The sequence below is a fragment of the Ursus arctos genome, unplaced genomic scaffold, assembly GCF_023065955.2.
Source record: "Ursus arctos isolate Adak ecotype North America unplaced genomic scaffold, UrsArc2.0 scaffold_12, whole genome shotgun sequence".
Lineage (NCBI taxonomy): Eukaryota > Metazoa > Chordata > Mammalia > Carnivora > Ursidae > Ursus > Ursus arctos.
The window spans coordinates 62101485-62128743 of NW_026622786.1; the positions used below are offsets into that span (position 1 = coordinate 62101485).

The 27259-nt window shown below is 53.7% G+C and overlaps 1 protein-coding gene across 3 annotated transcripts in view; it reads left to right on the forward strand.

Annotated features, from left to right (window-relative positions):
* SSBP3 (single stranded DNA binding protein 3) overlaps positions 1 to 27259 on the forward strand; it is a 161584-nt gene that overhangs the window by 84332 nt on the left and 49993 nt on the right. The gene's annotated exons all lie outside the window — the stretch shown is intronic.

Below are 27259 nucleotides of genomic sequence, written 5' to 3' on the forward strand. Positions count from 1 at the left end.
GGTCCAATGAACACTTCCTGCTCAGTGAAGGGGAAAAAAAAAAGAGCCTGAAGCACACGTGGGTAGCCTTTGAGCCCCACCCCCCCTGCCCTGATGCAGACAGGATGTTCCCATCCCAGCTCCTCCCCGGCCTCCCACCGGAGCCTGCCTTTCCGAAGTGGATTCAAAGTGGAGGAGACATTTCCAGGAAGCTGGCTCGGTCCCCCGATCTGGAACGAGGGCTTGGTGGGGAGGAGACACCCAGGGGCTTCAGCTGGGCGCTGTCCTGTGGCCTCTGCCCCTCAGGTGGGAACAGCAGGCCTTGAGTCCTGGCATCTCTGGGCATGGGGTTGGTCTTTGAACACTGGGCTCAGGAGCTGTGACAAGATGGGACAGCCTTCAGGGCAGAGAACAGGTCATGACTTTGCTTTGAGTCCGGAGCCGAGGCTGTGGTTGAGTGCACGGGGGCATGTTCTCTGGTCCTCTCTGAAATATCCCGTCTATTCTTCCAGGCTCATCGTGAGCTACACCCTCCTTGTGAAAGGAAGCCCTCTTTGACCACTTGCCCCAAACAATCCCTTTCCTTTGAAATACTACAAAGCTCAGAGCTGGTGCTGTGGGCTGGAGCCCTTTTCCTGTGGGCTGCTGCTTTGTTGCACAAGAATGAGAAAAGGCAGCTGGGCCGGTGAATGCTGGGGAGAGGCAGTTGGGTGTAGGCTGAGACAGATGTGTACGAGAGCTTCCACTAGCTGTATGGTGCGCCGGGCATGGTTGCCCAGCCGCTGCAGATGCCACTGGGACCCCAGCACCATGGACCTGGGGACACAACACAGAGCTCACTTTGGGTGGAGTAATTCAAGGACTGTTTCTGTGTGATAATGATTTGGCTTGTTCTCCAGCTGAAGACCTTAGAAATAGACCTCTACTGTGCACCGGGCAGGAGGAGGAGGGTGGAGGGCGAAGCAAGGGTGGGTGGGTGGAAGGGCTGCTTGTTCAATGTAGCTGGGCTGCTTTCCTGAACCTCCTGGCTTGCAGCTCCCTATGTGACGGCGGCGTTGGGGGTGGTCACAGGGCCAGGGTGCGTCACCCTTGGGGGCTGCATGTCCTGCCTGTTTGCTCCTGAGGAGGCCGACTTCATTTGGAGACCTTGCTGCTATGGCCCTTTGTAGCGCTCCAGGCCCAGACCTGCACTGCCCTTGGCGCGCCCGGCGGCGGTCTACTGAGTTAGGTGGGTTGCTTGTCTTCTCTTTGCCCCAGAAGTCCCGCTGGGCCCCCCAAGTCTAGCAGGGGTCAGAACCAGCTTTGACCTCCAGGTTCTCCACACTGCCTCTCCACCTTCTGGCTTTTGTTCCAAAGCAGAGAGGCTTTGGGGCTCAGCCCTTCCCCAGGGTATTTTCAGTCTGGGAGGACCAGAGTCCTCACTCCAAGCCCGTGGTGGGTTTCTACCTGGAGCCCCGGCGGCCCAGGGCCAGACCGGAACTCTGCTGCCCCCTTCTGGGATGGCCCGTTCCCTCCCCGTGCCTGTCCCCGTCCCCACCTTGCTTTCCTCTCTAAGACGAGGAAGTCTGTCACTGGTTGGCATCGGTGAAGCGTATGTGTCTCGGAAGACATCAAACCACAGATTTCTTATTGCTCAAAACTCCGGAGAGATGAGGGTGGGGACCTGTGCTCCTTCCAGGTGCCGTTTAGCTCCCGGGTCAGAGAGCACAGGATGGGACCCCACGGTGACCCTTCAAGTCATGGGCACACGGGTTCGCCGTCACACGCGGTTCGTTTTATCCTGTGGAGTTGTTCCCCCCTGCCTGTCACACGTGTTGTAGGCATTTCGGTTCTTTGACAGACTAGCTCGTGAAAATACTCTAAGGGGGATCTCTTCTCTTCCCAGGAGCAGAAGAGGCAGAGCGGGAAGGTGTGGCCTTCCCGCTCCCATCCCGGGATCGTGCCCACCGCAGCCCCGCTTTTCCACTTAGCTCTTGCTCTCCCCATGGTCTGGACTAGTACGTTGCAGATTGCATCAGGGAACCACTTACCCCAATTAAAACAGCCAGGGTGGGGGCAGGAGGAAATGGGCCCGGGGTGTGTTGGAAATGTTTTAGCTAATGCGGGGAGTGCTTTTTAAAAGGCAGGTAGAAAACTTTTTTCTCTTAGTAAATCAATTAAAGATCTTTCTTAAAATTAACCCCTGGAAGGTGTGTGTCAGTGGGCTCTGTTTCCCGATGTATACCCAACTCTGTGCAAACCTCCCCCTTCCCTCAAAAACATACTCTCAATGCCTTTAGAAATTTCTATGAAAGGTGACCAAGTGTTTTTCAAAAGAGCTCCCCCTCTGCGATAAATGCCAGGTAGTGACTGAGCCCACAGCCCCTGGGGAGAGAGAAGAAAGCCTGCCCGAGCACTGAAGAACCATTTCAGAGAGGGGAGGGAGGCTGGCTGTGCCTCCCTGAGGTCTGCATGGCCTGCTGGCAGCAGCAGGCACGAAGACGGGCATCTCGTCAGAGCCGGGCAGATGGCGTTCACCTGCTCGGGACACGCTCCCTGGTGCTGGGGCCCTTGGAGTTGCTGGGATAATAACAGACAGCTGCCAGCTCTGGGACCGAGATCTGCGGGCATTCAGACACTTGGGAAGTGTGCAAGGGAGAAGGAGCCGGCTCCAGGCCTCCCCTCCCCGCCACGGCTTGTCTTTTGTTTTGAGATTTGTGCGCCCCCCCCCCCCCCCCCCCCCCCGCCTCCCCAACATCCGAGCAACAAGAGTGTGTTAATAGAGGACAGTTCTGTTTTGGAAACGACAAGAAAGCGCCTTGTCGAGGTGTGACTTGGCCTCCTTTTTGTCCAGCCTTCTCCCGCTTTGTGTGCGCCCGCAATGGGTTTTGTTCTAAGGGGCAAAGGAGTTGGACATGGATTTGCTGTGTTCCTGGGGTTTTCTTTCTTTTTTCCTTTTTTGGCAGCGGCTGAGGCTTTTGGTTATTTCTGAGTACAGGGCAGTTGGGGAGTTAGGGATTTTCAGGACCACTCCAGAGTCTTTGAGTTTTACCGGGTGGTGTCAGGAGTGGTAGAGAAGCCAACTTGCTGACCGCCTGCTGTTTTCCCAGCCCACTGAATACGTGGGGAAGGGACCAGTAATTTCTCACAGTGCCGTCAGCCTCAAATCCTAATAGGGACATTTCCCCACATATCCGTTGGATGCCAGGCTGGCTGTTTTGAGAACCAGCTTCATTTCCCTTCCCTTGTCATGCTGAGGAGGCATGCTGATGCCTCCCTTCATGATCCGGTTCCTGTATCGTGACTACAGCTCAAGTCTCTGTTGACTTGATCTGGCTTGTTGTAGAAACTTCGGCTCTCATTAGGCGACTTGCAAAGTCGTGTACTGTTTGGAGGCGGCTCAGTTTGAGGGGGTCTGATGGAAATTTTATAACCGCCCTTAAGGCAGAGCTCATGCCTCACTCCTTCAGGCCAAGACCAGAAGACAGGTTTGCCAAGCAAACGAGTGGTATCCTAAGATGCAGGAAGATGACAGAACCTGCTTGATAATCTGCACGGCTCGAAATCTGCGTGCTCTGCTTGCTTACACGCTCTGGGTGCGCTGTTGACAAATGGGCTCTGTTCAGTCACTAAAGCTATGTTCTGTGTGTGCCTCATACAGTCAGAAGTGCATTATAACTTTGTCACAGTGGTAAGTCGGACCAGCTTTTCATCTCCTATCCCTAATTATTCCAAATCAGTGAGATTTTCCCTGTAAAGCCAGTGGCAGAGATGACCTTTTTCTTAGGTATTCTTAATTTTCAGAACTGACCTAGGAGTGAATCCCTGCCCCTCCGGATTGGTGCGTTATTCTAATCTTCTTTGTTATTTTCATATTGTTCTGGTAAGGGGCTTGGGAGTTGTTTGTTTGGGGGGGAAGTGTGCTTTAAAACATTAATTTGTTCGACAACACTAGGGATTCAGAGATAAATGAAGATGGGATCTTTGCCTTCAAGGAACCCACCGTCAAGCAAAGCCAGGCAGAGCATTGAACACAGCACAGCGTGAAGTTCCATGCGGGGCCCAGGCCAGGATAAGCCAGGCACAGAAGAGAGAGAACAAGGCCGTTCTCCGGGGTCAGGGGAGACGTGGAGTGGGTGTAGAGATTGGTAGAGAAGGTGATGCTAGGGCTGATTTGTAGCGGAACTGAGTGAATGGTGGGGAAGCCATCTCCTTCAAAGCATGCAGTGTGCGCCAGGATTCTAGGGCCAGAAGAGCAGGAGAAGGAGAGTATGATGGGAGTATAGGGTACCCCAGGTAGCAGGGCCTGGGTGGCCCATTGAAATCTGGGTTTCATTCATCCTGGGGGTTATGGGGACAGGGAACAGCTGGAATCCTATCTGAGTCTTCATCGTTTCACTCTGGGAATCTGGAGGTTGAGTGTCAAGGTGAGTAATGGTGGTGGGCGCCAGGGGGAAAGACTACAGTTGTCATGGACAGAGCCCGGTGTCAGGCCGGTGCCAGTGCTGCCAGCTACAACTGTGTGACCCTTGGCAATGCAGTCCTCAGCTGCCTGCTCTGTGAAATGGGTCGTATAGAGTCTTTACATCTTGGACTGTGAAGGTAGACAGAGAGAAGCGAGCATAGTAAGTGCTTTGTACCAAATAAACACATACTGTTACTCTCAGCTTTATAATGGTACTACCTGTAACAGCTCCTAAGGAACGGCAGATGCCGGGGTGCTCGTCCCACTCACCCCTACCCAGGGATTACCCAGGTAAGGGCTGAACATGGCGTTCGGTGAGGCCGTGCTGCTGCCATGGCTTTTTACCTCTGTTATGCAGTCTGGTTTCAGATAACCTGATGTTTGCTGATAATGAACCTGGTGTCCTGGCCTGAAACTCTATGCCTGTTTGGACTTGTAGCTTTTCCCCTGTCCTCCGGCGGATGCCCTCTGTGACACAGGGCTGACACCAGCCCGAGGCTTATCGCACCAAGGTGCACATTATCACATCCCTCCCACTCTTTCCCTTAGCACGTGTGTAATCTCCACTCTGTCCTTGGGAAGGCCCGTGGGTTCTGTGCAGGCCAGACGTGTCCTGTCCAGGAGGGTGGGGTGGGTGGGGGACTTACAGTCCAGGAGGAGGAATAAGAAAGGAACCCAGGAGCTCTGCCAGCCCAGATAGAAGGGTGTCAGGAGTTGGGGACAGAGTGGGAGTCGGGGAGGGAGGGGTGGCACGGTCAGACAGGGGGAGTCTGGGAAGGGCTACTGAGGGACCATGGGTGGTGTTTCCCTGGGACCTCGATGGTTAGGGTGTTTGTACAAACAATGAAGAGTGGGAGCGGAGCGGGGAAAAGGTGGAAGAATGCCTAGCAGGTCAGGGTGCCTGGGCTTGGGACAGAACTGGGAGAGGGCAGAAGAGTCTGCCAGAGAGGGAACCACATGGCAGCGGCTCTCCGCGAGCCCTGACCTCAACTGAGAGCTTCCTTCTGCCTCTGGCGCGTCATCTATAAGAAGATCAGACTTGGGGCGCCTGGGTCGCTCAGTCGGTTAAGCGTCTGCCTTCGGCTCAGGTCATGATCCCAGGGTCCTGGGATGGAGCCCTGTGTCAGGCTCCCGGCTCGGCTTGGAGTCTGCTTGTCTCTCTCCCTCTGCCCTGCTCGTGCTCTTTCTCTCAGTCTCTCTCTCTCTCAAATAAATAACTAAAATCTTTAAAAAAAAAAAAAGATCAGACTTGAGTATCTTGCTGCTTTGCCGTGGCTCCAAGCTGCCCAGCCTGGCAAAGGAAGACCATGGCCTCTACCTTCAAGCTTCCTTCTCTTTTTAAAAGCGTTCCATGGCCCTGTGATTGCTCGCTGAGGTACCTTTCTGCTCTTCTAACTAGATCTAATTTGCTGTCCCTCAGCTGTGACATCTGATAACAGAAAATTTACTGTTTATCGAATGCCTATCATGTGCTGTCCACTGTGCTAGGAGGGTGCTGTGCCCTCCCTGACCGTGGAAGGTAGGCATTCGGGGGACCCGGAACACAGGGAAGGGAAGGGCCTGAGTCTGTGCTGGAGAATTCACATCTCTTGAATCTCTTGATTTCTCTTGAGGACCCTGGGGAGTAAGATCGTGGTTCCCCTCTTTCTTAGCGAACAAACAGCCCGAAGGCTCTCCGCGTGCAGTTGTCAGAGCTGGGATTTGTTACCCCGAGCCATGCTCCCCATGCCACACCTCCCTCCAGACGCCTCCACGCTGGTCTCTGCCTGGCTTTTCTCCTGTCATGGTAAATCTCCGCTGGGTGTGCCAGAGGGGACCATCGGTCCTGTGCATCCTCGGCCCTTTGTGGTAGCAGCGGCGGTGGTGGCGGGTGGGGGGTGTTCTGGGTTTCTCTGGGGACGCCCTCTCAACAGCCGACAGCTGAGAGGTCTTTAGACCAGGCCTGAGGGTTGTTTCCATAAGCGAGGACTGGTCCTTTTTCCAACCGCATTCCCAGACTCAGTCTCCAGCCTTGCACCAATGGTGTTTATTCCTTATCAGCAGAAGATCCTGGGGTCTGGCTCCAGCAGTCCCTCAGGCCTCTGGTCTCATCTCTGCCTGCCCCCTGGGCATGCAGCCTTTGCACACCCCAGACCTTCTGCCTAGAACCACCTGTTCTTCTAGAGCTCTACCTGCCTTGTCCTTTCCCTACCCCCACTTCCTAGATCCTGGTTCAGCCTTACCCAACCAGCCCCTCTTGGCCCCTACGTGAGACTAGCCCTGTGACCACAGAATGTCTGTGCTGAGTTGGAAAGAGTGTTCGCTGGCCCTGGGTCTCTCCAGGCTTTTCAGCTCAAGAAATTGAGGCATTGCTGCTGTGTTCTGCAAGGCAGCTGGGTGGGCGACTAGTTCTAGGCCACTAGTCACACTTAGTCATCGTTCCCAGCTCTCTTCTCTGTGTGGTCAGTAGGTTTGCCTCCTCTTCTTACCAGAACTGCCAGGTCAGAGTCCTGCTCTGCTCTCCACAACTTCTGTCATTTGGCGCCAGTGTACCTGACCAAGCCCTCCCCTAGTTCTAGCCAGATGTCACCCCACGCATCCAGCCTGCAGAGCAGGGCTCAGGGCTGCCTCCCCGCTACTCCTTGGCTCCCTCCGTGCTTCCTCTTGTCTGAAATGTCGCCTTCACCACCCTCCTGTCCTCTGTATCCTGCTCATCATTCATTCACAGACGTCACGGAGGCAGTGCCGATCCCTGGAGATAGACTGTGCAACCACACCCATCCCCTTACCTTTTCTTGTCATCCCCTGAAAAAGTGAAAAGAAACGGAAGGAATTCATTTCAGCGTAGTACACTCTATTTACTCATAAATGAGTATGTCCAAAACACTGTCATTTTAAGATGTAAGTAGTATAAAAATAATTGAGGCGTTATTTTACAGACTTCCTTTTCCTTCCAAGTCCTTGAGCTCTGGTGTGTGTTTTCACATCTCCGTCTGAACTGCCCACATCTCCAAGAACTCGGTAGCCCCGTGGGGCCTGGCCTTCCATGCTGGGCCGTGTGGGGGCGTGGAGATTTAGGCATGAGGTCTGTAGAGTGGTGGACTGGTTTTATATCGTCTCTCGATGCTGCCATTTATTGGCACTGTGGCCTGGGGAGGGCGACTTCCCCGCTCTGAGCTTACAATCCGCAGAGGCACACGCCCTCACCTCGCAGGGTTGCCGTCAGGCCTGAACGAGACAGGCATGCAGAGGCGCAGCCCAGTGCCGAGCACGGGTGCTAGTGATTGTGCGTGTTGAAATGACGAATTGACTGATCACCGGGGGCTGGCTTGGGGCCAGGGTCTGCCACCTGTCCCCTGGGCTGACCGTGCAGGTGGTCGATGTCAGACTGCCCAAAGAAGGGTCGTGAGTGACAGAGAGATCTGCCAGCTCAGGGCAGGAGCTTGCAGGAGCACTGAAGAGGGAGTGGTAACCTGGAGAGGCTTCCTGGTGGAGGCTCCACCCAGACTCACCTCGGGTTTCTGGGTCTCCAGAGCCCTCTGTGACGACAGCTCCAGCGCCCCCGCGGCTCCTGGTTGCTCGGTCTTTGTCCCGTGTAATTAGTGCGGCGTGCTTCACTCTCGTCTCTAATTGTGTCGTACAGCGTGTACTTTATTATATCAGGGTATAATACCGTCAGCCTGGCGGTTATCTTGTTCACTAATTGTTTCACGTGTCTGTCTCGTCTGCCCCGCCAGTTCACCTGTGTCTTTGGTGCCTTTTGTCTCCTCCGCCCTGGCAGGCTGGGCCTCGGGACCCAGATTCGAGTCCTGTGTCTGCCACACGGACTTGTCTAAGGCTGCAGACAAGGCACTGTCCCTCCTGTTACCCATGAGCAGGGTGACATCGCGATAGCTAAGCTTCCATTCGGCCCTCCCGTTCCCTGATTCGGTGGATATCCCTCCATTGGTGGATCTTCCGTGTTCTCAAGGCAGTGAATGGTCATTCCTTTGCTCAACAAGTATTTACTGAGCAGCGTCAAAGTGCCAGGCATTGGGGAGGTAATGAACAGGACGGATTTCTGCCCTCAGGGGGCTTAAGGTTTAGAGAAAGGAACAAATGCAAAGGAGTAAAAATGGCAGTATACTTAATTGGAATTGTGACGACATTCATTCAGCAAATCTTTGAATGTGTTCTGCACGGCGTTGCCCTGTGCTAAGCACTGGGGGTTTCCCAGTGAACAACACAGGTGGCCCTGCCCTCCTGCTTATGGGGTGAGGGCAAGACAGGCACGGACGCACGTGAAGGAAGACATCATGCCGCGCAGGTGGAGCTGCTCAGAGGCAGAGTACGGGGCACTGGGCTGGGAAGAATGGGAGTGGGAGCCCTTCTGGGGGTGTTTTGCCCCTCCTGCCCAGAAGCCAGAGGGGAGGGCACAGAGCTGGCCCCTCCCCTCCTTGCCCTGGAAGTGTGTCCCAAGGCTGGGGTGTTTGCGCTCCTGCCCTTGTGCATCTGACTTGGGGGAGGCTCCGGGAGGGCTCTAAACACAAACCAGATGAGGGCGGTGCCTGCGGGTGCCTGGGAGCAGGGGCGGCCCCAAGAGCATGTGGCTGGGTCACCCTTTATAATTATCACACTGTGGCGAAGGCCCCCGGAACCCAGGGTGGTGGCGGGCGGGGGAGTGCCGGCTTCCCATCTGCTCAGCCTCTCTGGGCTCTGAATGGATTAGTTCTGTTTGGGTTGCAGCTTACTGTTGTGTGTGTTTTTCATCCCCTCCCGCTTGTTCTCTCCCTGGCCTGAACGCCTGCTCAGGAGCAGCGAGCGTCCTGGGGTGGGAGGGAGAATTGCAAAGTGGCCATTATCCAGACAAGAAAGGGAATCATTGGAGTTTGCATTCTTCTGGGCCTCTATGGAAACTAGGATGTGGCTGGGGCGTGCGGTGTCGTGTCAAAACCTCGGGAAAGTGAGAAGATGGGTGCAGCTGTAGAAACCAGGCTACGGTATGGTCTGTGTGAGTGACCCCACCTGGTACGGTCTGCCGCTGAGGTTAGTCGGTGGTGTGAAACCAAAGTTGGTGTGCTGCTGGTGGTGTTTCTTGCAGATGGGATGTCTGGATGGGCACTAATTCATTCCTACCAAGCGATCTTGGTGATGCGTCTGTTGCAGGAAACTTTTGGGCCCACATGGGCCTGCCACTGACCTCGCCATGTGACCCCTCTACAAGCCTCAGTTTCCCCAGTCTGTCAAGTGGGGGTGTTGATTCCTGTCTTGCAGGGTTGTTGAAAGGGGTAAGTAGGGAAGGTGTGGAAGAGACTTAGAGCCACCCATTGGACACAGGAAGTGTTCAGTAGAGCCTAAGAGTGCCCATCTCTTAACGTCACATCAGGGACACAGGACATTTGGGGTGTTGGGAGTGCCCCTGGACACCGTGGGATTTCTTGGTGGGCTTCTGCAGGTAAAGCAGACTTGTGGGAAGCCAACGTTGCTTCCGCCTCCTCTTTGAAACGGAAGGGTGTGGCCCATCACTCCTGTAGGCGTTCCTCAGTGTCTACTATGAGCCCTGTGGCACCGACGCTTTGGAGAGAACAGTTGGGGAAGGCCGGGGAAGCAGCCACAGCCTCTGCCTCTGCCTCTGCCTCTCGGAGCCCAGGTTCTAGCTTAGAATCAGAATTTCACACGTGTGCAACAATTAGAGAAAAATAGCAGATGGTGTCTGATCAGACGTCACCGCTTTGTGAGGCTGTCCAGACTGCCCCACCCTCTGGCAGAAATAATCCTTCCTTTCTTTGGGGTCCCGCAGCCCAGTGCAGGCCTGTGTGATACGATGCAGGGTGCCGGTTTTTACTTGGCCATTTGTGCCATTAATTGTGCAACAGCAGAAGTTTATTGAGTGCCTGCACGGGCCAGGTCCTGTCAGTGGTCCTTCCTCCTGTCCTGGTCAGAGCACCTGCTCCGGATGCTCTAGCCGAGAGTCTCCACTTGGGGCTCCCAGGCTGGCGTGTGCATTTCCTTCTGTGGGGCTCCTGAGCCCCCAGACCACCTCCTTCTGGGCTGCCCCTAGACCTCTCTCGTGCCCCTCTTTCTTGGATGTTCGGTCCTGGTAGCACTCTCCTGAGTTTGGTCTTGCTGTGGGGGCTTTTGGCCAGTCTGGAGGAGTCAATGAAGACTCTGGCCAGCCACCAGTCTGGCGCTGCTAACGAGCTGTGTGATCGTAACACTCTCTCATTCTCCCTGGGCCTTCATTTTCTTGACTTAAAACAAAACAACCAGGATTGGACTGAACAACGTCTCTGGTATTGGTTCTGAGACTTGAAGGTGTTTTTGGAAGTTGCGTGGGCCTAAAAATACCTTTGGTGTGCTGGACCTTTAGCCAGGCCTCGGAGATACCTAAGAGGCTTTTTTGTGGGATCTCACAGGCTAGTGGGAAAGAAGACATAGCAGATGCTGATGGTGCTCCAAGGGACCCAGTTGCTGAGTCCCAACAGAAGGCTCTGCCCAGAGGGCTTCCTGTATTTGGTGACTTTTTCTGTGGGTCCCACAAAGGAAAAAGGAGTAGAAGTTGGTGATCGGGAGGGGAGCATGCGAAGAGAGCATTGCAGGGTAAGGGAAGCGTCTGCAAACACTTGGAAGCTTGAAAAGACTTGCTGCGTTCAGGAAGGAGGGTTTGTGTGGGCAGAGCTGGAACTGAGAAGGGCCCAGCCAAGCTGGTGTGCAACTGGAAGCAGACAGTCTACTGAGCTGATGAACCTCCATCGTTGGTGGCCTGGTTAGGTCAGTCCTAGGGGCGAGGGGAGGACTGGAGCAGCTACACCAGTGAGGGAGACCGAGTCCAGATGGAGAGTGGAGTGGATGGGCACTGGGGCATTGTATGGTGGCCCACTGAGAGCTGGCGTGATTGGAGGGTTGCCCACATGCCCTTGACCCTCAGACATTTTCCTAATAATTTGCTGCTCTTGTGCCTTAGAGGGTGGGCTTAGCGGTGATTGTAAGCAGCTTAGATTTGCTGAGGGTATTTAAAAAAAAAAAAAAAAAAAAAGCTACCTCTATCCAAATTATCCAAAGAATGAAAGTGCGGTGGAGTAAGAAGCACCCTGGCCAGGTTCTAGGCATGTCTGTCTCCTACTGGGGGCCTTTGTTTCCCCTTTGGTGAAATGGCAGGGGGCGGGGGAGACATGGGCCCAGTGCCTGAGGTGTGCTAGCCCACCCCCATGACTGCCTCCTTTATTTCCAGGGGGTTGAGGATCACACGGGGCAGGGTGGCTTCATTCTTGGCAATTGGAGTGGAAAATGCCAGTGTCTTAAAGCGAGTCCCAAAGGGGGTGGGGATGGGTGTGTATGTGTACTTGGCTGGGCGTGCCCCCAAACATCTCCCTTGGACAGGGTATCTGTGCCTGGCTTAGAGCCTGCACAGAGTCCCTTCCCTTCTAAAATATTATCTTGCCTATTAAATATTAATAATAACCAACCTCTCTCAGCAGGACTGAACCCCCAACATACTCTGGGTGGTGTTGCCTATGTGCGTCTCCACGCCTGTCCTTGACCCAGTGTGGCACCTTGAACAGAGAGAGAGAGAGAGACAGAGTGTGTGTGTGTGTGTGTGTGTGTGTGTGTGTGTGTGTGTGTTGTTTTTGCTACTGTGGAGCCGTGGCAGAATTTCTCAGCACTGCCAAGTTATTTTCTTGGGATGTATTTAGGTGGAGGAGATGAGCGAGGGGTGCATGACGTATATTTGCACAGGGATATTTGCACACGTTGACCGTGGTGTTTTCAGAGCTGATGTCTAGAGTGGCTACTTCCTCAGCCCTCCTCACACACTTGTGAGGGAAGGACTTTGGGGGACCTCCTCTCGGAGGGGTGGAGGGAAGGGTGGGTGGCAGGATAGGTCTTCTCTTCCAAAGATGCTGAGCAGCTCTCTGGACCCCAGACCATACCCCTCTTCCCACTGTGTTTGGGAGGGGGGAACAGCTGTGAGCTCTGCACTCTGCCCAGCGGGACAGCTGTGTCATGGTGCGGGGGTGGGCATGATCACACCCTGGTCAGACAGGAAATAAAATTACTTGGAGGTTTGCATGTATTGAAAGTCCTGGGGACAGCACTGGCTTCCCAGGGTGGGTAGGCAGGTCTGGCCCTGTACCCTAGCTCGAAACACTTCCTGCCTGCCTGCCCCTTTTGCAGGGTGCCCCCTCTTGTTTTGGTCTGAGTTTGTGACGTCCGCACGACAGCATGGTGTGGAAGGGCAGAGAGGGGTCCAACTCGGGCCGGGGGCCGTGGTCCAGACCAGTCCTCTCGGGTCGCCCCAGACCTAATCAGCTTACCTTGGGCAGGGCAGTGCTCTTCTGTTATTAAATGCAGAGCTGTGGTCTGCATGATGCAGGCAGCTTTAATGAGATTAGAAAGCTTAACCGAGAGGCCAATTACATCTGGGCCCGTACCTGTTTGGGCGGCTGTCTAAGCCCCGACCTGCATCCGGAGGCTTCCTGCAGGCCTCCTGGGAGCCTGGAGGGTGAGGGGCAGCAGAGGCCTGCCCATCTGGCTAGTCATCACTGGACCCAGGGTCTGTTTCCCCTGGTGAGGGCAGAGACAGAACCTAGGAGGAATTTGCTAGAACATCTGATGCAGGAGTTCCCAAAAAGCTGGATCCCTGCAGCCTGGGGAGGGTGGGCAGCTTGGTGGTTGCAGAGCTCCCAGGTGCTTTTGATGTACAGCCAGGTTTAGGGACCAGGAGTCGAATCCACCCCTTTAGTTTTATAGGTGAGGGGAAGGGACAGTGGCAGAGGGGTTAGCCAGCCAGGGGTTTGTCACCGCAGCTTCCTCCTTTCTTCCCACCCCTTTGATGGGCTGGGAGCTGGGGGTGCTGTTGCCCTTACGGTCACATCAGGTTTTGTGTTTGTTTCTTTATTTGTGCTTCACATTCCTGCATGAGGTAGGCCAGGCAGGCAGTGGCCACTTCCCATTTTACAGATGGTCAAGTGAAGGTTGAAGAGACCCGCCCCAAACTGGTGTCAGAACCAGGGGGCTTGGTTGCAGGGTTAAGGTCTTTTTTTTCCACGACTGAGGTCTTCTATCTGGTTCCCACCAGGGTGGTGGGGTGGGTGACATGGGTTTGTCATTACTGGACCCAGCCAGGAAGAACTGTGACCTTGTGAAGACACTTGCCCCCTGTGATCTTCACCAGCAAGACAGCTCAGATGTGAAGCAGAGGAGTGGAGTACCCACCTCCAAGTTGTTGGGAGGGTTGGCCATCCCTGGTGCCTACCTTGAGTGGTGGCTTGTTTCCATTGCTGGAACACACGGCCAGCAAACTTCGGGGCGTGGGATGGGAACGCTCGGGGGCTCCACAGCTGAGCACTGCCTGGCTGCGCCCCTCAGGGCGAGGCCTTCCTGGGTAAAGCAAAGGCAGAGGGAGGGTTTAGAAGGAGTGTCCATTCACAGTTATTTATGGAGTACGCGATGGATGTAAGCCAGGCAGAGTTCTAGGGGAGGCCGCAGAAACTTTCACAGACTCTGTGAAGGCAGGGCTTCTTTGCCCAGTTTTCTAGACGAGAGTGCCAAGGTACAGACATCTTGGGATACCGAAGTCCCAGATCGGATTCCTGCCCTGGACCCAGGTCTGTGAGCCGGAGGCCGCATCTAAAACAGAGGGGCTGTGGGACCCCCTCCTGTTCTGAGGCTGTAGATTTGAAGTTTCCGAAGGCCTGCGGATTACCCAAATCTAATTAAAAACTTCTGTCTTCAGTGGAGAAGACCCAGGCCATGGTCTCAAATGGAATTAGGCAAAACAGAAGACAGACAGACTGCTTTAGACACATTTGTGGCAGAGGGGGGCACTTACTTAGTCATCCATCAAGGACAGTCCTCCCGTGTCTCTGCGACTCACGAGATTCAAGCGAGGACAGAACCAAGACTCAAATTCAAGCCTTTTTCAAGGTTTCCATATTTCTCTCCTGCAATGATTGCTTGAAGAGAAAAACATAGAAACACTGGAAGATAAGGCCCCTCTTCGTCCCTTTTGACATTTGGGTTTATGAAAGTCTGTTCTGTTCGTTAAAGTTATACATCTTTATAAAGGAGAAAAATAAGGAAGAAATTTCCCAGAAGAGCCAGGCCTAGCTTTGTCCAAAAAGCTCTTTCATAGTCCCCAGTCATTCTATTCGATGGTTATTGATGATTAGGCATAGTAAATATTTGGGTTCTGTTCTTTGGAACCAACAGTCCTGCAGGGAGGTAGCTTTTGTCCTTACAGTAAGGCCACGTAGAAAATTCTGAAGGAGTCACAGGTAGAGTTTCACGTGGGCTTGGAAGATGAAAAAAATCATCCTGCCCGGTACCCAGGGTGGCCCGAGGGACAGGTGGAGGGTTGACATGGCGACAGGGAGGTGTGGGCACTCTGGGTGGGGGGGGGATGGTCTCTGTACCAGCTGGAGGCCAGGGAGTGTTCCCCATGGCTGAAGCTTAGGGCACGAGAGAAGAGGAAGGTTGGGGGGGGGGGAAGGGGGGGTTGATATGAGATCACAGCGCTTCATTATCTCTTTGTTTGCTTTAAGTCTCATGCCAACCCCAGTAGAGGTATTGTCTTGTATTGGGGGAACATCTCGAGTCAGGGTGAATTGCCTGCCCATCTAAATTAGCCAGGGAGCTGGGGAGCTGAAACCCTCATTGCACTGCTCTCTGCCTTGACCACGGCAGCCCTCGGTTAGGAGTTCATTGGTACTGAATGTTCCACTGAATGCCTCCTGAGACAGTTGCAGGTGGAAACTGGTATCTTCTGATACTGAGTTCTAGCTCATGAACCTACTCGGGGACTTTAGTGTTTGATCTGGGGCTGGGAGGTGGTGACATTTGAGCTGGGCATGGATGGGTGACTAGGAGTTCTATAGGTAGATAAATGGAAGGTGATAGGGAGCTTGTCTGGGAGAGACCTCGAAAGTAGCACAGTGTCCCTTGGGGAGCGGAGGACCTGAGACCTGGTTGATGAGAGGCTGGAGCCATTCCCAGGGCATAGTAAGCACAGGGAGGGGGCAGAACAGGGGGCAACCAGAGGACCCTGTGAGCTCAGAGAGCCTGGTCTCTGCCCTCCCTCTTCTCTCTGCCCTTCTCAAGTTCTCATGTCAAGTGAGGAATTGAATCAGGGAGGAGGAAGAGGACACATTTTTCCTGAGTGAGCTGAGGGCTTGCCCTGTGGCTCATCTCTGATCGCAGGAACCACATCTCTTAGAAACTTGTGGTTTGGAGGGTCCAGCTGTGAAGGGCAGTCCTCAAACTGGCAGAGGATTCCTGTCTGTGGGGTGCATTTTGTGGGGGCAGGGAGTGGTTGTATGGATGTAGCCAAATGGTAAGTTAGTAGGTGACTAGCCTTAGAGTTTGACTTTGTAGACATGGTGGATACTCTTGAGAGGCAGGATTTCTGCAAGGACTTTATTCATCCAAAAAATATTTACTGAGCCAGCACCTTGTCTCTGCTGTGTGCACCATCCTTGCCCCTGTCCCCGGGAAGACAGCTGACCAATTTAATAAGGAATTAACAGTCAGATGTGACAAGTGCTGCGATGAGGAATGCATAAAGGATAGAGAGGCATCGCCCAGGGAGAGAGCACGGAGCAGCGGTCCAGAGAGCGACACCGACCTGTGCAGGGGGCGGCTGGGTGTGCGCATCCGGGAAATACAGGTGAAGGAAAGGCCTTTGGGAGTTGGAGTCCTAAATATGTGTACGTGACAGTAGGTGATTCTTTCTCCACAGGACTGTAGGCATCTCACTTCTTGGACCCTGATGCATCTCTTTATAAAGACTTTCCTTTGTGCTTTCGATGCAGTATGGAGTAGGGGGTAGACCACCTCTATGGGAAATCCTGGGTCTGTTTCAGAAGCCAAGTTTGGATCAGAATTCTCAGTAGATAAACTCCTCTGTCCCCTAGAAGCCTTTGACCTGTTAGGTCATCTCTGGTCCTTCCAGGCTGGGCTCTTGGCCACACCCCATTAGCAGGTTTCTCACTTGGATCCCAAAAGATATGGGGCAATGCTAGCAAGAGAGCCATGCCTTGTACACCTGATAGACACCCAACACATTTCTGTAGACTTCTTTGTGGGGGAGCTCTGAAGAGGCCCCCCTGCCTTGCCCTTGAACGCCCCACGGGTTGTCAGCAGGTCCTAGAATGGGCTCTGTGGGTTGGGGCTGTATCGAGGACTGAAGCTGACCAGCTCTTGTCAGACCCCTGACCTGGCTTGGCAGCCCCTCTGCATCACTTTTGAAGTAAACTAAGTAATCCCCCTCTGAGGTCCTCTGAAAGCCTGCTGGGGTGGACTCTGTTCTCCAGTGCCACTGAGCAGGGCGGGCGTGTGATGTGTCTTTGAGGGGCTGACGCCTGCACTCACAGAATTTGAGTCAACCAGACTGGCTGTGTTTGTTCCTTAGGGACACAAGGTACCAGAGTGTTTACCTTTCCTGCTTTAGAGACAGACATGTACACACACACACACACACACACACACGCCCCCACACACAGAATCTGTGACCCTGTAATCCTCTTGTTGGGAGTGTTAACATTTCTGTAAAATGAGCATTCTAGTTCCCCTCATCTCAACACCACTCCCCTGTGTTTGCTTACAACCCTGGGAATTGGGAGCAGGGCGGGATGAGAGTTACTTCTCTCTGGACTGTTCCCAGTGCAGCAACCCTTCATCGTGTGCTCCTGGGTACCCGGCCGTGTTCTGGGGAGGCTTCCCGGTCCTATGGCAGTAGGTTGGGGCTTGAAGGGCGGGTAGGGCAGCAGGGGACACATGGGAGGGCTTGCTCCCAGCATGAGGCGCACTCACAGCAGAAAGTGGGCACTGGGCGGTGTGATCTGTGTTGGCAGCATGGCCAGGCCATCAGCGTCCCCCCATGGGCCAGTGCCGCTGGGGTGGTGGGAGGAACTGAGTCCTGCAGTCCCAGCGCCCCCCCCCCCCCCACGGAGACTTAGGGCTCCCCCATCTTGACTCTGTCCCTTTATAAGTGAGGCACCGGGGGCTTTGAGAAGAAGGGGGGCTGCTCTGCTCTTGTTCACCCAGCTAGTTTGGTGTGGGGTTATTGTTGAGGCCGAGCCGTAGTGCCCTTTGGTGTCAGCTAAAGGGTGTGATAGAGGGGAGGGAATGTGGACTTTGAAGTCAGGTGGACCTGGGTTCGATGCCCAGGACTGCGGCTCCCTGGCCTGCTGTGTAATGCTTGTTTTCTTCGCCAGCATGGGGACGGTAATGCCACCTACCTGCTAGGACTGTTTCAAGGGTCAGAGAGCAGTCCTGAAGGGCCAGGCCTCAGGAGACACCTGTTACCGTCAGCTGCTGCTGTGCCGGCACTCCTGTGGGCAGTGCAGGAACAGAGAGAGTGTGGTTGGAGCCTGTCACCTCTAGAGGAATGGAGCCCTGGCTGGGGGCCTCTCCCTGGCCTCCCGAGTGCCCTGGAAGGCTGACACACAGGCCCAGCCGTTGGAACCCAGCACCTACTGGGTGGGGGCCAGTGGAGGCTTCTCTCCCCCTCTAACTCGGTTGCTGGTGATCGTGCCTGGCAGGTGCCGGGGACCCAGCTGCCAGGGGCCTCTGGACAAGGTTCTCTCCCTTCTACATCTTTGGCAGCACCGGCTCCTGAGCAGGAGGCAGTCTGGCACCCGGATTTCAGGCAGGAGAGCCAGCTCTGCTGTCCCCCATCTGACAGCTGGGCATGGAGGGCTGCCCGAGTGGACAGTGGCACCCTCTCTAAGTGCCCAGCTTCTCATGGTGGTGTTTGGTCCAATTTCCTTCGCGTTGTGACCTACATCATTCTCTATTTGCTAAACCCTCTGAGCAGGCAGCAGTAATAAATCAATTAATGACTCCGACGAATCGTTTAATGGCTGACAAAACACTAAGGCCAACAGCTTGCATCTCCAGCAGTACCAGAGGATGCTGGTTGACTGGGGTGGGGGACAAAACCGAGACTGTTAGCTAAATTAGCACAATTAGTGCGCACTTTAAAGGCGTAGGTGGCATCTGCCCAGCCTGGAGCCTGCGTGCTGGCCGTGCAGACTGCGCTGCTGGGCTCCTCACCTGCGCCCCGCCCGGCCCCTGCCTTGACGCACCCTCCCCGGCCCAGTGTCCGCTTCTCTGGCCTTGACATCGGGGACCCCGGCGAACTTTACAGACTGCACTTTCGTCCTATCACAGCAGAGGATGAACTGAAGGCAAGTGACTGGGTCCCCGCTAAATTTGGTGCCGGCCGAACAAAGTGTGGGCTCCCATTTTTAAAAGAAGTTCTGAGGGTCATGCCTTTAATGATTTCTTTCAAACTTAAAAGTTTCTAGAAGCAGGCGATTTTTTTTTTTTTTTTTTTTTGTTCTCTGCGCACCTCAGTCCTGGCAGGATTAAGTTGTCATTGGAACTGAGCGCGTGTGTGGGTCCCCGCCAGGGAATTTTCCGCTTTGCTGAGGCAACTGCCAGTGTTCTTGTTAAGGAACTGTCACTGGCCTACTATGACATGTTTGCAGTTGTAAGTAGCTCCTTTAAGACTCTGTGTGTGTGTGCACGCGTGTGTGTGTGCGTGTGCGTGCGTGCGTTGCTAATGGTGTAAACCCAGGCCATGGAGCTCACCTCTCTTTAAGAAGAGAATCGGCATTATACAAATAGCGTGCTGTTGATCCATTCTGTACTGTTCATTTGTGGGGGCACCTCTAGCCCTTAATCTCCCCTGTCTTGCGTGTACATGCCTAGAACCCGCGCCCTGTGCTGTGTGGCCCAGCCGGAGAGGTGTTTGCACACGGAGGAGGGTGCCCTGGCTGGCATCCACGGTATAACCAGGTATTAATTATGTGGGGCTCCACCTCTTACACAAACGGTACCCTTTGATCCATTCCCAGCAGAAGCTGGGTGCTCCCAGGGATGGATGGGCAAGGCTCGATGGGATAGTGGCCGTGGCCTTCTCAGCACTGGGAAGGAAGCCAGTTCTTCTTTCGGAAATGTCCTGACTGGAGTGCGTTTGTTTGTTTGTTTGTTTGTTTTTAATGAAATCCTATTTCTCTAGCATGGAGTAGAGAGAGGCCACTGCTCAGAAGAGTGGCTTCTGTTGAGCAGAAGATGTCCTCCTACAGCTGTGACCCCCTTTCCTTCCCTGGCTTGCTCTGTGTTCGTGGACTCATAGAAACTTAGCGAGTCTCTTGTCTGCCTTGGTACTGTGTCCCTGGCGCAGGGGCTTCTGTTCATTGATCACCTGTCTCGACCTGAACCCATTGCCTGAGAGTCCTGTTTACGTTTCCCATGCCCTGCAGAAGATAGAGGGCTCCCCCTTTACAGGTGACCGTGAGGGGCTCCTGGAGAATGGAAAGGCTGGGCCTTGAGCCCTGACCTCTCTGTTCCTGGGTGACCATCTTTAAGCATCAGCTTCGGAACTAAGACCAGAGAAGCCGGGACATGGCCGAGAACTGGGCTCTGGTTTTAGCACATCTGGGCTTGACTTCTAGTTAGGCCTGTCGAAGCTGAGCTGCGTGACCCTGGACAAATCCCTCGACATCCTCAGCTGGACTCCCGACCGGGTTGTTGGGAAAGCGGGGGAAGAAGCTAGGCCACACTCCCCTTCTGCAGAAGAACCCCCTTGTGGAGGAGGGAAGTGAGTCAGCCCAAGCCCCAGATCCCCTGCCCCCGAAACTGGGCTGGGACGGAGCTCTGACGAAGTGGAGGCTCCCCACCTCGGCGGGATCTGTGCTCTGAAGGAGAGGCTGTCAGAGGCCTGGCTCCCGGGGAGGGCTGAGATGACAGCAGTAATCTCTCACCTCCGTATCACTGCCCGCATCTTCGAGTCCTGCCGTCCTTTAAGGCCCTGGCTTGAGTGCCACCTCTTCCATAAAGCCTCCCTGATCCCACTAATCCCCGCCTCACCGCACCCGCCCGGAGCACCTTCCCACACTCCTCAGTGCGCTGTCATCTGCTGCCCTGGCAGACTCGGCGCATCCCCGCCGCCCCGGGAGCAAGTGTTTGCGAAGTGCGTCCGATGTGTGTAAAGCACTTGTAACCTTTTTAAGCTCCCACCTACCTTGTTTCTCCTTCTCTTCCCAGGGTAATTTGCCAGTTAGATCCAGCAGACTCTTCAGCGGGTTCATGCATTCCTACACGCACACATGCATACGCGTGCGCGCGCACACACACACACACACACCCCTCCCCACACCCCTTGCTGAAGGCCAACTCCATCAAGTATTTGCTGGAAGGAGCAGGGCTAAGTCCATGCACTTCGGGAGAAGAGCAAAACCTGTAGATGGTCCCAGCTGCAGAGAACGCACTGTGCTCCCCTCGTGTTTGTGATGCTCTGTTGTTTCTTAAGTGTCAGAAAGCTTACAGAACTCTCCTCGGGAACTGCAAGGTTGATGGGGAGACTGTGTTTGGGTTTGTGGGCCTAAGACTGGGGGAGTGGGTGGAAGGACAGGGAGAGTAAAGTTAGAGCCACTCATGATCATGTGCTTCTCTGTGCCTCAGTTTCCTTACTGGTAAACAGAAATGATCTCTTGGCGGGGATGTTGAGGAGTCAGTCCCACCCTCCCCCCTCCTGATCTCCGGGGTCAGGATGAAAGGTAGTTGCTTCTTTCCGCACCCCTTCTCCACGTCCCGACCTTGAGCCCCTCAGCCAGGAGACTTTGGAAGAAGCTCTGGTGTCAGGACAGCTCTCCCGTGGGCCTGATGGCCTGGCTGTGGCAGCTCAGGGCTTTTTCTGCCTACACGTGGCCTCAGCTTAGAGCTCAGTGCGATGCCCACTGTTTCATTGAAACTGCAGGACGTCATCCACCTCCTTTGGAGCTGAGCAGAGGCCAGGGGCAGGAAGGCTTACGCAGGTCACACAGTAGGTGGTTTGCAGCCAGAGTGGGAGCCCTCATTCCAGGTCTCGTCTATCCTCATAATCCCCACGAAACACCGGGAGGTGGTAGGTAATGTGGCAGAGGGGAAACTGAGGCTGAGGCAGTCAGCATGGCTCTGAGTTGGAGAGCAGAGATCAAGGCCACATATTCAGAGCTGTAGTGCGCTCTTGCTGTGTGCCAGCTGTGAGCCACCCCAAGTTAGCCCAGGCCACCACTTCCTGAGGCTGCTCGCTCTGATGCTCGGAACTGGAAAAGCTTTTGGTAGCTCAGAGCACCTACTGCTGGACCCAGAGCCATCCCTTGGCACCAGGAGAGGACATCCACTCCTCCTTCCATGTGACAGCCCCTGGCTATTTGGAGGCAGGGATCCTGTGTCATTCACTCCCGTGTGTCATCTGAACCTATTTTTAATGCCAGCTGGTTCTGTCTCTTCACGTACCAACAGCTCTGTGTTTTCTCCAAGCTGCAGAACTAGAGCCCCTGTTCTCCAGAACCGATTCTCTTCTGTGGTCTGTGCCCAAAACCAAGAGGCCTCTTCCTGTACCTCTCCCTTTTTTGACCCCACTTCTCTCTGTCTTGGCCTTTCTCTCTGGGTGATGGCATTCTCGCCACTCCTTCGTCAACATCTTCAGCTCATCTATCCTGCTAAGATTAACATTTCCTCTAGGAAACTCGGCCCCGAGGGACCTAGGTCACTCCAGTATTTTGCACAGATTGCTGAAGGCTCTGTCTTTTTTTTTTTTTCGAAGATTTTATTTATTTATGTGACAGAGAGACAGCCAGTGAGAGAGGGAACACAGCAGGGGGAGTGGGAGAGGAAGAAGCAGGCTCCCAGCGGAGGAGCCTGATGTGGGACTCGATCCTGGAACGCCAGGATCACGCCCTGAGCCGAAGGCAGACGCTTTAACGACTGCACTACCCAGGCGCCCCTGAAGGCTGTGTCTTGATGATACCCGTGCAAGCATCTGTCCTTCCCCTGGACACAAGCATCCCACAAAGACCTTCGTTTCTCACTTGCCCTTCTCACGTACGCGGCAGGAGGGTGCCTTCACTCCTCTAAGTGACCTCTCTTTCCCAGCTGTGCGCACCCAGCCATATGCCACACACCCTGTGGCGTCCTGGGTGCTTGGCCACATGGCCTGTGTTGAGTTTCAGTCAAGAAAGGCTGTACTTGGTGGTTTTGCATGTGGGCTCTATGTTGCTACATGCCGAGGCCTGAGTATTGGGGTGGGGCGAAGAGGGAGGGGATTGCAGAACAAAGTTCCATTTTGCAGCCTTGTAAATCAGGAGGGGCTGGCCAAGCTGGCAGGAGTCCTGCGGTTCACTCTGAGCATTTGGTTTTATTCAGTTTTCTAGGGGCTTCGTGTGCAGAGGATCATTTCTATTTCTGTTTTTATTTATTTTAAAGATAATTTATGTGAGAGAGAGAGAGAGAGAGAGAGAACACACATGAGTGAGAGGGGGAGAGGGAGAGAGAATTCCAAGCAGACTCTGTACTGAGTGTGGAGCCCAATGCGGAACTCGATCTCAGAACCCTGATCACGACCTGAGCCGAAACCAAGAGTCAGTTGCTTAACCGACTGTGCCACCCAGGCGCCCTGAGGATCATTTTAAAATAGTGAAAATGGGGGGGAGGGTCCCATGCTGGATTGTGAGTGAGGAGAACTGGGGTACTTGGGGTGGGGGCTGGAAGATAATACCTTGCAGGGAGAATCCCCCAGACCCACACTTCTGGAAGGAAGCATGAGCACGTATTACCTATCACAAGATACTGTGCGATACGAGACGGGAGGCTTCTGGGAGCTTGTCTCCTGGTTCCTCTGGACCGACCCTGCTGGTCCTGGAGCCACAGGGGACTTGTTGGTACCGAGCGAGGAAAGGGCCCGGCACCACGTCTGGGACTTGCCAAGTGCGTTTGTACTCTCGTGGTGTTGGGTGGGTTAGTGGAGGATGCATCAGGATGCTCGGCCCTGCAGGGGTGGTCACCACTGAAAAGCAGATTTGCTAGTGCCGGACGCCTGCCGTTGGAGGGCACGTGTGAGACCAGCTGGCCTGGGTCTGGAGCACGCGGGCAGGCTGCGGTGCGGCGGTGAGCCCCGGGCCCGGCCGGCTGGCTGTGTATCCGCCGTGGGATCGTAAAGAAGCCCTACTCTTAAGGGAGAGGCTTGTGGGCTCGGTCCTCCTTGGAAGACTCCCAGGCCACGAACAAAAATATGATCCTTTACAGGGGAGCTGGAGGAGCTTCAGGCAGCTGTCCGAAGGCACCTTGAGCTTCACATGTGAACTCTGACCCCCGAGTCTTAGAGGAGGCAGCTGGCTGGAGTGGGCCACGCCACCCGGTGCAAGGCCTGTTTTCTATGTAGAAAAGAACTTGAAGTTAGTTTTTTAAAAAATGCGTGAGTTACCAAACTGCATGCCTGATTTGATTCTGCTTTTTTTAGTCCGTGTATGTATGCATATATAGATAAACGTGGGTGAGGAGGGCCTGGGTGGGGCGAGCTCAGATGTCATCGGCTCTTACCTGCAGGCTCTGATAACAAGAAGGTTTCTAATCTTTATCTCTTAAGTGTTCTGTAATGAACAGAGAAGAGTTAAAATTCAGAGTCTTCCGGAGAGAGGGCTCTCCTGTTCACGCACGGGCTGCACTTTCCAGTCCCTGCCCCCTGGGTGTGCAGACTGGGTTGGGAAGAGCGGCTCAGAAGAAGGGCCCAAGAGGTGGTCCTGTCTAACCCGGCCATTGGACGCATGGGGAAACTGAGGCTCCCAGCAGGGACCCGAGCTCACAGGGAGGTCTCTGGCTTCAGAATCCAGTGCTCTTTACTGCCCTGCTCCAGTGGGAGGGTTCCCTCCCCTGCACCCACCACAGCCCCGAAAGCTGTAGGCCTCAGTGAACGTCAGGGGCTTTCGGTTTGGGTTGTGTTTTTAGAGAAAACTCACATGAGACGCTTTGCTGAGTGCTTTAATGGAGCTCTAACTCAAAGCTGGAAACCGCAGGGAGAGGCCGATTCCTAGCAATCCGGAAAGGCCTGGCTCCGGATGGCCAGGTTTGAGCAGGTCTTTGAATAATAAAAGTCGTAATCATTTATTGAACACCTGCTGTATGCCTCACATCTCAGAGATGGGTAAAACAGCCCCTGCTGGCAGGTGTGGGGTCCGGAGGAGGGGGTCTGTGGATTCCGTTTTGTGAACCACAGTTAGTACTTAACCCTTTTGTTGCCCTGTAACACCGGCTGCTGCTTTTCATTTGCTGCTTCATACTTTTCTGCCCTTTTGAAAGTTTTCCGTTATGAGCACATATTTCCTTCATAATCAAAGAATAGCAGTAACTGTCATAATTCAGGTTAATTATTTTGCTTATTTTTGCTGCTGGACAAGGCTTTGAATGATAAAAGTCTCCTCAGCTTTCTGCTACCTTAATCACTGCTAAGATGGCTTTCCTTTCATTGGAGGCTAGCAAAAATCTGTCCTCCACCCAGATGTCAGAGAATTGCACCATCCATGTTCTGGAACCACGGTTACCCCAGTCCTGACATTCAAAGGACCATGGACTCACTTCTGATTTTGTAGGGAAAGGAGATCTCGGAGGGAGGGAGCCTTGTAAGTCATGCTCCCGGGTCCAAATTTTCATTAAAAAGTTGTTTGGGTGTTTGTTTTTAATTCTAAGATATCCATATGTTGTATCCTTAAAATATAAAGAGCTCTTATATATCACTAAGGAAAAAGTCAAATATACCAATAGCAAGGGACATGAACGTCCTCCCATAAAAGAGGATCTACGAGTGGTCAGCATAGACCCATTTCAAAAGGTAGTGATCCAAAAAATAGGTCCGAATACCAGAGAGGTACCGTATTGTAACTACCGAGGTAGCAAACACCGATGTGATGCCTGTTAATTAAATGGGTTAAATAATGTTACCTCTACATAATATTAGACTCATTAAAAACTCATGTTTTCTTTGGCCGCGTAATGAGAAGGGGAAGTGCTCTTGACATTCTTTAACAAAGCACGGTGGCTAATTTTCTCTTTCCTTTGCTGTGTTCTATAATAAGCAAGTGTTGTATACTAAACGATAAATGCTAATTCAAAGAATCAAATTGGTGAGGCTTTCCAGATCTTTCTGTAAAAACAGCATGGTTCTGGGTTGAAGGCCGGGGTGGAGTAGATCCGGGCAGACGGGGACAAACGGGAGAGGGCTGTCTTGAGCCCACTCTCCTCACCAGACGCTTGTGTCTCCATCTCTCAGGCGAGGGTGCTTGTGTCCACCTCACAGGCCTCCTGGGAGTTCAGGGAGAGAGAGGGCAGGGGTTGGCGGGGAGTACCCAGCCTGTTTCTAGCATGGGGCCCAAGGCATACCACCTAGGGCCTCCCCAGTCAGGAGTTCCATTTTTCCTGTCATCGTCCCGCAAACATGTCGGTGCCACATTTGTTGAATAAAACATTTAGTCAGTTTAAACAAGACTGGATTTTGGTTTTCCCCATGTCGCCTACTCCCACCTACCTGATAATATTGTCGTCCTCCTGCCCCCCCCCCCCCACCTGCTCGACTGCGGGACTTGCACGAAGGTGTGAGTAATTGGAGAAAGACCATGTCCTGGGAGGGCACCTCTGTTTGAGGAAAGACGGCATTTCTCCTCCAGATTTGTGTGTGTGTGTGTGTGTGTGTGTGTACATATGTGAACTTTTTTCTTTCAACAGGAGGGTGACTTTTATAGATGATCTGATGTTTGGAGGGATAGGTAGGTGAAAATGAGCCAGAAAACTTCCACTGAACAATTGGAGGGGAAAGTAAGATACATGGTGAAACTCCCATCATGACGATGAACAATAGAGACACGTAGGACGGAATTTAAAAGCACAGAAATAGACCCAAGCCTTTGTAAGGATTTTGCCTCCAGATTTCAAATGAGTGGGGCAAAATCATACTGAGGCCACTGCCTGAGGAGCAAAATCTATATTCTGTACCAAACTAAGTTCCCGAAGGGTTAAAGAGTTAAATATAAAACCCGTCTCTGACAGAACTTGAAGAAAACGTGGGTACCTGTTTACCTCACTCCAATTTTTCTTTCAAGCTTTCCTGCCCCTGCTTCCGAGGGGTGATTGTTGGCTGTAAATCCTGAAAAGTTGCATTTGCACAGAACCACCAACCACAGACGAACCGTGCAGCTGATGGATAGCCGGGCGTGCTCCCCCAGGCGGCCCTTACCCAGATAATGCTGGGTCCCGGGTTGGGGGGGGAGGCTATAGGCAGAGGCCCGCTGGCCCCTCCTCCTTCTGAGTGGGACTCTCACCCGGGAAGGTGGGAAGAGCTCATTCGTGATGTTTGGGATGCTTGTAACACATGGCAGGATGGTTGCGAATCTCTTTATTTACAGAGAGGGTTGCCTTTCGGTAGGCAGCATTTTGAGATGCTGGGCACACGTGGCCAGCCCATCCCCTCCCCAGTCTCTTTTGCTGGGTCTGTTAAGACACCCAGTGCATGCCCATACTGAGCCCCCCTTGCTTCCAGATTACCAAGCTTTCCCGGTTCACAAACTCAGCCCACCCTGTCCTGTAGCCTCCCACAACCCCGATGAACAGGCAGGACAACAGCGATACCCACTTTGCACAGGAAGCTGGCCGAGAAGGCCAAGCGGCTTGCCCACGGCCCTCTGTTGCTAGTACAGGGAACGGCACTGGAGCCCAGATGCATGGGTCCCCCGGGGGTGTCAGTTCATCTTGCTACAGGTAGTGTGTCCATGGGATCCACACATTACCTCATTTCCTTCTATCAGAGTTGGAAGTTAGGAGTTCTGGTTCCTATTTCCTGGCTGAGGAAAGGGAAGAAGAATTCTGCAGCATTTGTAAGAAAGAAAGAGGCAGTCTGTTTCCTGACCCCGGGGGTCCCAGAGAACCCCTCAGACCCCTGGGAGGCCATTGGTGATTGAGTCTCAAACTCTCAGTGGGGTGTGTGTGATTGGTGACACTGAGATGGGAGTGGGGGGGTCCTGTGGGAGGAGTGCTTGGGGGGCGGAGGGGTGTGTGTGCAGGGCA